The sequence below is a fragment of the Anser brachyrhynchus genome (genome assembly GCF_964034855.1).
Source record: "Anser brachyrhynchus genome assembly, chromosome: 10".
Classification (NCBI taxonomy): domain Eukaryota; kingdom Metazoa; phylum Chordata; class Aves; order Anseriformes; family Anatidae; genus Anser; species Anser brachyrhynchus.
In genome coordinates, this window is record NC_137705.1 from 3,504,616 (window position 1) to 3,509,698 (window position 5,083).

At 42.2% G+C, this 5,083-nt stretch overlaps 1 long non-coding RNA gene across 1 annotated transcript; it reads right to left on the reverse strand.

Annotated features, from left to right (window-relative positions):
• Positions 1-605: 605 nt before the first annotated feature.
• On the reverse strand, positions 606-4,248 carry LOC308200496. The gene is made up of 2 exons (XR_013955626.1): positions 2,992-4,248; positions 606-1,199 (listed from the first exon to the last, which is right to left on the reverse strand). It is a non-coding gene; the product is annotated as an uncharacterized lncRNA (long non-coding RNA).
• Between the last annotated feature and the right edge of the window lie 835 nt (positions 4,249-5,083).

Below are 5,083 nucleotides of genomic sequence, written 5' to 3' on the forward strand. Positions count from 1 at the left end.
TACGAGATATTTGTTCTTTTTCACACAGCACATTTAAATGCTATTGTTTTGGAGATGGAGAAGGTTGTTGGCTTTTTTTTTTTCCTGAATTGAAAAATACAGTTTTGGGAAACAAAATTGTGAAGTATTTTATTAAGTGGGTCATGTCCGAGTAAGTCATTTGACAAAAAAAAAATAATAAAAATAAAGTCAAAAGTAGCACAAATTCTCTTGAGATTTCAAAAATTTTTGATTTTTCAATTGAATTTCTCTAAGAAATTTCCAGAATATTTGAGAAAAAATACCTATTTTTAGACTGCAGTAAAAGCTGCAGTCTAAAAAGAGGTTAGAAAAGGAAACTTGAGCAAATATTTCAGCTTCAGAGAAGCTTCAATGTAGGCAGAAAACCAAGTAGTTCTGCATTCACTTCTAATTTCTATGCAAACCTCTCTGATTATGCACACAGGAGATGGGGACTAAGCTATGGGCCACCTCATCTGCTGTGTGTAGCAATTCCCTGCTAGAGAGGTTCATTATGTCTACAGGCGCTAGGCCAATGGAACAAGTCTGATAGATATCTATTGCTAGATTTTAAACAACAACCACAGTAATCCCAGCCGCCCAGGCTCTACCATAACAGCAAGAAGAAGGAGGTTTGGCTGGGTGAGGACAGCCTGGCTGGGACGCTGCTGGTAAAGGCACCAGAGCAGGGCAGCAGTCATGAACCAAGGGGCTGAGAGAGCAAAGCCATGATTTGTAGATTAAGCTCAGAGTTTAGGGGATTTGCTGGATGCTCAGCTGGCAGCACGAGCAAAGAGAAGACTTTCATCTGCATTTGTTGGGCCAGGCAGTATTGGATGAGGAACATGGTATAATTCTTCCTGTGACTGCCACTTTGGATTGCAGCAGCCAGCCCCACTCAAGGCTGCCCTCAGCAGCCATTTGGAAGGCGAGCCAGTGGCCACCTGCCTGCAAGGCTGAACTTTTGTTCAGAGTACATCCCATTGCTGTTCTGCTGCATGAACTGGCTGCCTTTGGGCTTCCAGGTGGGTCCCAAGCTGTTGTCAACCTTCAAAACCCTTCATGGTGAGAACCGGTCCTACCAGAGAGGTCATCTCCTTTCTTCCTCCTCATGTCACCCTGCAGTAGCCAATGCCAGCAGAAATATTCAGTATTCAACCCTGAGTGCTCATGGCTGAAGGGAGGGCAAGACAAGGACCCTGGAATGAGAACAAGCAGATGCAGACATGGTAAAGAATAAAGAAGAGGGGCCAAATAGGTACCCTCAGCTCCACTAACATGGTGCAACCTTGCAGTTGCTTCTCCAGATCCTCACTAAATTCCTTTTTGGAACGTTTCCCTACTGGTCTGTCTCATATTTTATTTAATAAGCCTAGCAATAAGCTGGGGGTTGAAAATTGCAAAAGCCACAGTAAAAAGATAAATGCTGCCTGGGTTCCTGCAGCAAAACACATCGCAGGGCTGGCAGTGGATATTAACATTGTAGTTGTTTTAGGAAGGAGGGTTTTGAACATGTGATGAATGTTTCTGCTACATATAGACATTCTTAAATTAAAATGAAGCCAAGCCAAAAATATTTATCAAAGGTCATCAACTTATTATTAGCTGTGTAATAGTACCGTCATCATTTTTGCTCACAGCTCACTGAAATGCTACTCATTGGTTTAAACAAGGTTGTGTCAGGTAATGTTCCAATAAAACAAAAACACAGTTCTTGCCCTAAACAGTTTACCTATACAATAGCATACATTGCCTTTGCTACTGCCTCTATTTTTACCTGTCATAACAGAACATCACTGCTGTTCCTGAAAAATAAACTGGATCATGTCTATTGGATCTTAAATTCTGAATTCTTGCTTTCAGCTGATCTTTCTTCAGCTTCCATGGGAAGGTTATATATGCTTCTCTTGTAGCTCTCTTCCCTCCCCCACACCCTCCCAGCCCCAGGTCAGGTTCTTCATGCAGAGTACTGGGAAAAATGAAGTTGGGTTTATGTTAGGACAAGGGTGTTCTACTTCAGTTATTTATTGCAGTAGTCACCCCATGGAACTGTTCTTTTCTCAAATTGCATGTATAAATTATCAGCTATTACTCCCTCCTGCAAAGGTTGATGCAACCTCTTGTTTTACAGGTACAGTGAAATGTAGAGGTTAAAACATGCTTATGACTTGATTTTTCTCCCTGCTTCACCAACTGAAGAGAAACAGCAAAGGAAGCCAACATATTACCATATGAGCAGCTTATATGCTAACTGGAATTATATATAAGTTTTGTGAAGCATTCTGAAATGCTGTACATGAGCTTTGAGAGACTGAGCTTCTCACTGCTATTCATTTTTCAATTTTCAGCTTCAAAGATCTTGGACATTCTCCTCTAGGCTCATCTACAAGCAGGAATCCAAGGTCTAGTCACATCAGATGATTTTCTCAGACACAAGATTTGTTGCAGCAGTCTTGAGACAAACCAGGAGAAGTAAAAGGGAAGAAAGTTTACGCAGTATTAGAGTTGCTTTCATTTTTCCCATATGCCATGACAATTCTATTGTCCTTCAGAGATGAAAGTAAATGCACTTTGAGGAATATGAGTAAGATTATGTTTTTTGTACTTTATAATCTGCTTTTCACTAACTCTTTTGTGTACTTCCATGCAAAACTGTTCTCTGTTAGCTATTGTTATAGACATGAGAACCCCACTGATTGCTGACAAGCAGCCTTACTGGAACAAGATTGTACTCCAACGAAAGGTTTAGCAAGAGAAGCATAGGTGATGCCATGCCATCTGACTACAGTCAATTCTAACTCCGAGCAGATCTCTCTGCCCTGAGAGAAGCCTTTCAGAGTGCATTGATACAAGGCTGCCCTACAACATCCCATATACTTTGGCAGTGCATCCTACTGCTAGATTCTTGCCTACCTGCTGGTGGTAGAAGCTCCTACCAGGAGGAGTAACACAGTGCCAGAGCTCACCACCCAGGACCCAGTCCCACCATACCTAAGCACGGCAAGTAGGGCAGGTCCAAGGACAACAGCCAACTTCAACCAAGAGTGCAGATCACAAGGCAAACTTGCAGCAACAATGCACGTCCAAAATCCAACCAAGAGAACAATCCTCATATCAGAGTCCAGCTGAACAAGGCATTCAGCCAGACATGACCCTAAGAGAATTAGAGGCCAAGAGTCCTCCTTTACAGCTTTAGCCAAGCCTGGAGGCCCAGGGCTGAGCTTAAATGAAGGGCCTGGGCCTATGGGTGGGGTGGGCAGGGGCCTCAGGTGAGGCTGCTCAGGTACACCAGGGCCTCTGAGTGACCTACCACTTTCTTGCAATCTCCTGTTCCCTATTCACAGTATTCAAACTCAATAATCAATATTTGAAAATCACCCAGGTGGAGGGCCTGTTGAGATACAGAGGTATTTTTTCATATCTTTATATGGAAAGTTTGGAAAGGCTGTGGCACTGGAACCCCAGCTGCTGTGTATCACTGGGACCTGTATCATTTAATGGCAGTGGAGGTTACAGCACATGATTTTGTTCATATAACCCATCACATTGACCAGTCCCATTATTAATCTGAGCATTTAAAGGAGTTCTTACTAGGAAAAAGAAAAAAAAAAAAAGTAACTAGAGCTGGAAAAAAAAAAAAAAGAGAAAAGGAGCAAGGTAAGGCAAGGACAAATACATAATTATCTTGAATGTAAAAAAAAAAAAAAGAAAAGAAAATGGTGAAGCAGAAGTTCATGTTCTTCTGTGTGGAACACAGCCCAGTTAATGTACAATTTAGATGCAATAGTTTTCTCTGGATGGGAAACCAGTTGGTTCTTTTTTATTTTTTATTTTTCCCCAGCTTATCCTTTTAACATTTTCCTGGAGAATAAAATAATGGTAGAACTGAACTCGTTCAGCAGGCTGTGCAAATTCATTAATGACATTATCAAAATAATGATTTCAAACATGTGTCAGCACAGGCAGCAACACCGCTCTTTTATTGAGAGTCATCCTGCATTCCACTTCTGCCCTAATGTTAACACGCAGCTTTGTCATCCCCACTGCAAGAAATATAGGGTCTTTAAAAAGCTATATTTGCCATGTTCCTGCACGTGCTCTCCTTGTAATTTCAAATATCAAGGCCCAAGCTGGCAATCAACCAGTTTCTATTGCCCTCCAAAAGAAATTTTAAATAGTAGTGATCTTCTGATGTTACTTAATAATCTTTAAAAAACCAGCTATGAAAATGAGCAAGCTATGTGTATCTTTCCCCGCTAATTAGGCTGATTCAGATCCACAGCTCCTCCAAAGCACGGTGTAGGCTGAAGGAGGCTCTGGGCCACTTGTACTCCCCTGGCATGTGGTGCATCTGATATGCAGGGTGGTCCAGCACACTGCTGCCTTCCTCCTTACTGCCCATGCTGGCATTTCCATGCCTGTTCTGGAGAACTACAGCAGCAAAATGGGTGTTCCTGTACACACGACACTGGCCCCGTATGTGGAATTTTGACAGAAAATGCTGGCTGGGTCTAAAATTGAATGCTATTTGCCCACCAACAGACTATAATTTGGAGCATCTTTGAAAAGATGAGGAAAGGAGCTGCGAAATTGAATCAGGAGAAGGCAAACTGAAATGGTGAAGGTTTCCAGTGTAGCTGGGAGGGTGGCAGCATGCAGCAATTTCAGACAGTCTGGCTGCCCTTGGGGCATGGATTATTTATCAAATTGAGCCTAAGAGTCCATGCAGCTTCTAGACTGAATATTTTTTTCCCCTAAACTGTCTGGCTGCTTGCAGCAAGCCTCCACTCCATTCATTCAGCATTGTCAGTGGTTGACTCCTGCTAGAGTAACGCCCTGCCACTCGGTGAAGGGATTGAAATTATAAATAAAAACATAGGAATAACGGGATATTTTGCAGGATCACGTCACTCCCTCTGTGTATCCTTCCCTGTCCGAATCCTGACATTCTCTGTCTAGTTCATATTTAGATTTTCCTGCTGCCCCCTCTTTCCAGCTTGTTCATGTGCTTTAGGTCTCTTTTGCCTAGTTTTAGAATGCCTAAAATAAACGGACATGTTCTCAGCCAGCATTGCTGTTATAA